Source organism: Amborella trichopoda, chromosome 3 (assembly GCF_054954075.1).
Source record: "Amborella trichopoda isolate Santa Cruz 75 chromosome 3, AtrichopodaSantaCruz75HAP2 v2.0, whole genome shotgun sequence".
Classification (NCBI taxonomy): domain Eukaryota; kingdom Viridiplantae; phylum Streptophyta; class Magnoliopsida; order Amborellales; family Amborellaceae; genus Amborella; species Amborella trichopoda.
Genome location: NC_142338.1, coordinates 58893697 through 58901215, shown reverse-complemented (window position 1 = coordinate 58901215; position 7519 = coordinate 58893697).

The following is a 7519-nucleotide window of genomic DNA, read 5'->3' as shown; positions in this document are numbered from 1 at the left end:
ATTAAAAAGATATATTGATTTTAAATAATTTTTTATTTTAAAGTAGTTAGTAATAGGGAAATGATCTAATACAACGGTTGTATTATAGTATAATGAACTATACTTCTAGAAAACCATATTTGTGGTATTTGTATGATTTTAAATTTTGCACACACACTCTCGTCATCTTTATAATCAATCTAAAAAAAACTAATTTGCACCCTATATATGGTCAAAATGAGTCCCCTCCAACAATGAATCTAGACCGTCCATTTGATGAATTTCAAAATCTAGGCTTTTATGAATTCAAAATCATTTTTTTCCTTTTCAATATAGTTAATCTAATGATAATAAAGTTATTTAAAAATTTTGGAAAGAAAAAAGATCATTCTAAGGCCTAGATCTAAGCATCTATCCAAAATGGATGTCGTATGTTGATTGGACTAAAAAAATACTTTCTTGGTTGCTTTTCAAATTTTTCTTTTTTTTTTTATTGTTCATTAGAATGAAAAGAGTGGATATTTTAAAATTTTGATGAAACAAATGGCTCTAACATAGTTTTTAAAGGTTGTTGCATTATATTACTATACAACCGTTGTATGAAATCACTCCCCTTAATAATAAAGTATCATGATCCCAATACTATAGAACCAATTTTTGATCTCGAGACGGTAAAGCCATCCATATTGAGATCTATTTTATGGTTTCCTAATTACAATGAAATCCATATTTTTTGTGGTCTACTGATTACAGCGAAGTCTAAATCTATATTGTAGTTAATAGGGTCCTAATGTGGTCCTTAATATAAAAATCGACTGGAACTTGATACGTAATGTTATGAAAACACAACTGCTACTTGACCCAAGCCTGATTCATGTAATATGTTGATGTTTCGGAACTTCATTAATTTTCATTGTTAACAAATAATACTTCTTTTTTCTATTATCAATGTATAAGGCTCAACGATACAAAGAAAATCTTATTTGTGTTATTGCATTCAAGGTCCTAAAGAGAGTCTTAGAAAAAATAAGAGATCCATATGACCTAGATATTCCTAGAGAGAATACTATATAAACAAACCCTCTTTGCCGTAGTGGACTATTCTCTCTTTACTTTTCTGTTAATCTACGTTCTTTTCTTTGTGTGAGAGCAACTACTACATCCACCTCAATAACTATGTACGTTATGTGTATTTTCTCAATATTTCTTTATAGCTTTGAAGAAATGTAAGGAGAATATCATATCAGAGTTTTCTATATTTTCTTTAACCATTCAAATATTTTTTTGTTTAATCTTGACGTTTTATGGTACTTTAAAATCAGAGTTTTCTATATTTTCTTTTACCATTCAAGGTTTTTTTTTTTTTTTCGATCTTTCTTTTTGACAAATGTTACTTTTATTAGATTCTAAAAAAACTCAATTATAGAGTCAGAAATGACCAAAGAACCGATAACCCCTTTCGCCAAAAAATCAGTTATGGTACTTCCAAGCATACAAAGAGAACATCAAATCAGTGTTTTCTACCTTTTCTTTAACCATTCAAGAATTTTTTTTTTCTAATCTTTTAAGAGTTTTTTTTTTTTCCATAGTGAAGGTGGTGAGATTGAGTACGAGGTATTTTTATAAGATAGTCGAGATGTTCACCATTCTTGCATACTTGATCATGCATGTACATTGTATCATCAGCCATATACATTGTAAAATGGACATATTGTTTACAACTAATCCTTTAGAAATTTGGTTTCTATGAACTTTGCATAATTTCATCTGTAGTTTTGAAGATAATGAGCTTTTGAGTTTCTCTTTTGCAATAAATTAGCGATCTCTATGTGTTAATGGTTTCTTGATAACTATAACTATATTAACTATTGCAATAAAATTATAGCGATCTCCATGTGTTAATGGTTTCTTGATAACCATAACTATATTAACTAAATTTGTATAGAGCCTAGGCCCCAAACAATCAAATTAGAACCTACCTTCAAATAGTATCGAGAAATGTGGTTTCAATACTGGAAATCATTGTGATAGACTTAAAATATATTTTCATCTTTATTTATAAAGTTTAAAGCTTAAAAAATAGTGTAGATCGACAAAATTGACAGTCCAAAAATGCATTACAAAATATATTATTTCCAAAACTTGAAATCCATTTTTCCTTATGCCATCTTGATGTCGAGATGATCAATTTGAAGATATTTTGGCATAAAAAAAACCTCTTCTAGTGAAATTTTTGAGGTAAGCTCTAATTTGATTATTTAGAGCCTCGGTTCTATATAAACTTTTCCCTTAACTAAATTGATCCCAAGACCCCTCCATCTCTTTCTTGTATTAATTGAATTGAAACTCCAAATCAAGTGAACGTGAAAATCAATATCTTCTCTTTTAAATTGGTTCACAAAAATTGACGATGAAATACTCCTCATGCCATCCGGTGAGATCCCATAACCAAAAAACCCATATTGTATTTTAAAATAGATTTCAATATTCCATATTAGATTCACTCAGCAGTGAGAGTAAATAAAAATTCCACATTCATTTTAAAAAGTTCCAGCACATTGGAGTTTTTCTAACAATGATGTCGGACCACCACATATGAACAATATATTTATGTCCCAGTCTTCCAGGGGAGAAACTCGCTCAGTACCCTCTTTTTACCCCTTTTCCTTAAGATGTGTTTCTCCTACGTCTAAGCTCTGTTCATTCATCTGCACTCCTAAAATTTATCTTTAGATAAGTTCTATCAATATTTGTACAAAGCTTACCAAAATAGCCAAACCCAGATAGTTTAGAAAAACCTGTAATGATGATGAAGCCAAATTAAAGCTTATAAAAAAAAGTTGTATCTCTCATGCCTTAAAATTCTTTGCTTTTGTTGTTCAAACCCATTTCCAAAGTATCTAAATCTGAGGGGTAGCTTTGCAAAAAAAATAGAACAAATATGAATACACAAATAAAATAGAGTTCAAAATTTAGAATTAAAATGAATATTTTATTTGAAAAATATAAACATGTGAGAGAAAATAGGACCTCTCTCTCTCTAGCTCTCTTGAATGACCATAACGCCTGTTTAATGTTAAGCTCTTGCATCCATTTGTTTAAAAAGAAGATATGGGAATTCTAGCATCGCATACATTTTAGTTGATTATTAAATGAATCATAATTTTATAGTAAATAAAGGGATTCAGATATGAATAGTTTTGCAATATCCCATAATAAGAGTTTCATGATATATTTTTTTGTTTTCTTGACAGGAGGATTAGTTATGGCTGTTTTTTTATGTCGTGAGAAAGCTTATTTAGATAAAGAGATTTATTAAGTATTCTTTAATTGAGTTGGCACCATTTTAAGTGGGGAAAGAGAAGAAAAATTCTAAGTAGAAAGTTAAAGTGGGAAAATAAAAATAAGAAAATAACAATAAAACAATAAATGAATAACGAAGAAAGCAATAAACGGAATAACGAATAGAATGAAAAGATGGTTAAAGATTTTCTTTGGAAATTTTGTGAAAAAATAAAAAGATGATTAAGTATTCTCCCGCAAAATTTTGTGAATAAGAAAAGATGGTTACAACAATCACAAGCGCCAATGCATCACGAAAGACAGTAAAGATAAACAACAAATGACCTCATCTTCACATGCCAATGCATCTATTTGACTAAGAAAACTATTTTTTTTTTGGTTTAACGGTGAATGCATATCTTTGACTAAAAAAAATCGAGCCCTCCATTATTTAGCTCAATATGAATTAAAAGATCATCAAAGCAAGTCTAGTCCGTCCAAGTCTAAAGAATAAAAATTCGGTACTAAAAAAATTCCTAGCTAGTTCATGCCTAAAGAATGAAATTCGTCTCATTACTCATGATACACGACGGAGATATTTGGTTATTCTCATGTCTAAAGAAGGAAAATAATTAAGATTCAAACAAAAAAATAATGAAGATTTGGTCGAAAAAATGAATGTTGTAGACATAGTGGAAGATGAATGTTGTAGACATAGTGAAAATTGAGTCCTAGACCCTTATCCCAATGTTTATTACCATCATCAACAAAATTCGGTCAAAAAAAAAAATAAAGATTCGATCAAAAAAAATGGGTGTTGTGGACATAGCCGAAGATTGGGTACTAAACCCTTATTCTGATGTTCATTAACATCATCAGCAAACGATAGGTGAGAGATTTGTTGACATAGAACATAGACCTTAAATAAGTGAAAGATCTGCACCTTAGTAAGCCCATCCATTACACCGGTTCCGATCCTAATTGCGAAACGTGGAGAGAGATTTACGAAAATAAGACTAAACATGCCAATTACCATTTGTGAATATAAACGTTAACAAGCCCATTACACGGTTCCGATTCTAATTTGTGAAACTGGGAAAGAGATTTGGACTAAACATGCAAATTACCCAAACAGTTCACAACGAGATTTGCGAAAATAGACTAAACAACCGAGAGATTTGTGAAACTAAACTAAATAGGCCAATTACATAAACAACTGAGAGATTTGTGAACATAGACCAAGCCCATTCAGTTGAGGACCATACTTAAAAGAGAGGTGAGGTTGAATATGTGTATAAATATTTATAAATATTTTGTATGTAATTTTATATTTTTAAGTGATATTTTTACTTTATTCAAAATAATTTACTTGAATCATATGTTATTAACTAAAAATAAACAAAAATACTTCAATATCAGTTAAGCAATTAAATAAGGGTGTTGTTTTCTATAAGATTGCAATCTTAATCAATCCAATTAAGGCGCAACTTCAAATTTCATCATAACATGTAATTTTGATAAAAAAAATTCTTAGGAATCTATTTTCATATCCAATTATAACATTTTAAACTCCAAAAATAGTTAAAATAATCTATAAACATATGAAAATCTTGAAAATGGACGGTCTAAATAATGTATTGTATGATGCACTAGTTTTGAGACCCAAAATCTTTTTTTTTCATATTCGTATATCTCAATGTCGAGATAATCAATTAGAGCTTTTTTCAATATTAAAACAACCTTTTGTGATGGATTTTTTAGGTACATATAATTCTACATTTCAAGGTTGCAACCTTAACCTTTTCCAATAAATAATATTATATACAGTACAAGGTGTATACTAAACAATTAACAAAATAATATTATGTAGGATATATTGATTTCAAATAATATACTCTACTCTTTATAAGAATACTTGTCATCCAAAGTTCCAAACAAACCATATTGTACCAATAATACCATTTATCTATGCTACAAGAAGTAATTAAATATGAAAAATTAGTGTGTGTCACGTAATTAAATAAAATTCATCTAAAATTTGAGTCTATTCAATGGCACATCCGCATTCACCTGACTTAAAATATAACAACCAGGGGTGTGTACTTTTCCAACACACCCGAATATACAAACACGAATACGGTCGTGGTCATTGATTATTCAACAACAGTTTCTTGATATGCAATTTACAGATGTTTGGGACCTTTGAACAATGAAGTGTAGCAGGCAGACATTTTTCAGTCTGGTGCAGGGATCAAAAAGTATGGCTTATTCTGTAAATATGCCACCCCAATCTCTCATTTTAAACCAAAACAACAAGGGCAAACATGTAATTTTTCTCTCCCAGTTTGGACATGCTTATTGCCACATGAACCCCTTCCAAATTTGACCGTGTGATGCAAAAGTCCACTCTTTTTAATTTAATAAAGGGCAAAGAAAGGTTGTGATGTTCTATATCATCTATTTTAGCTTGATGGTATAAATTCCACACGTCTTTTATGACAATGTCAAATTTACATAGTTCAAATTTCAACAATGAAAATTAATATAACCTTATTTTTATAATTAATGTTACAATTTTATATAAACTTTTTTTAAAAAATAATAAAACATTTTTTCAATGTTTTTGTTTCTAAGCAAATGGAGTGTCAAAGATGACCTCTTTCATCCCCACAAATGGGCATAAAAGGAAACGCTACTTCTAAACAAACATGCGCCGAGAATGTTTATATAAGGTTGCAACTTTAAATTGTTGAAGTAAGGTGCACCTCAAAAATCCTACAATGGAGGGTGTTTTGGGATAGGAGAACCCTCCGATGGATCATCTTAATCTTGAGATGAATGGACGTGAAGAAAAAAAAGAATTTCAAATCCAAATAAACAGTGCTTGTAATAAGTTATCTAGATTGTCTATTTTCTAGATTTTCAAGTGTTTCTTGAACAGTTCGATCAATATTATTTTATAAAATTTAAATTTAATAACTTAGGATAAAAAGAGATTTGAAAGCTATCATAAGATTTTTTACGACAATAAATTTTATAGGTGCGCCTTACTTCTACAGCATAAGGAGACAACCATATACAAACCTCACCTTTCAAAGGATCAATAGATGGGTTTGCATTCTTGGTTTAAATTGGAATAGGTGGTTGACCCATTTGAGCACCGAGCTTTTGCCGCTTCAGTTATGAGTTTTAGATATAATAAATAATTTATTGTTGATCCAATAATCTTAGAACTTGCGTAAGCATTTTAGAAAAAATAAAATTTAATAATTTTTAAAAATTACATTCTTTGCTCAGTAAGGGAATTCATGGAAAAGTCATGTTTTATATTCAACATTTAAAAATAGTTGCTTACATTTTAGATTTTACATTCACGTCCCACTGTCTTAGAGTATATATTATATTTTAGATTTGGGCAAGCTTTTTATGCTTCCCTAATCGGGATTGATTCATACTCTAAGACATTGGACGGGTCAGGTTGATATTTCCTCAGCAGTGACATATGAAAGACATTGTGGATGCTGGAGAGCAAGTCGGTAAGCCACACTTCCAATTCTTTTCAGGACTTCAAAAGGTCCAATGAATCATGGGCTCAATTTCCCATTTTTCTTGAATCTCATAACACCCTTGGTTGATGATACATTTCTTCAATTTACTTTCTAACTTCTTCCACCTCTTCATCCAAGATCGGTCCACTGAGCTCATATGCAGTTGGGGGCTTTACCCGGGCCTGGCTATTTGGATTACGTTGACCATAGGTGAGAAATATGGGCTCTTGGCTGCATCAAAGGGGATCCCGTTATCGTTGAACCATTTACCAACATATATGCCTAACATGTTTCTCGTACATTTCACCATGCCTTCGAGGATCATCTATTGTGATTTAGGCTTTGAGATAAATAGGTCTATACGACTGTGACCTACAATACTGATACTCCTAGATAAGCCAAGAACAATTTTTTCAACATCCGGTTCCTGTTGATACATATTTCCACCAACCCCTCCATATATATTCCAGCTGGGCCCGCCATACATGCTTTAGCTAGGCCCGCATATTGGAGCTGGGCCCGCCATGCATGCTGGAGCTGGGCCTGCCATGCATACTTGAGCTAGGCCCACCATGTATGCCCATGTCATAACCACTATGCATTCTAAACCCGCTTTCCCTATAGTATGTTTCCTGTAAACTCATTCTTGTGGCCATCTCCAAGTCATTATTATATTGCTCTTCTAGATCATTTCCGCTCGATGGCGTATA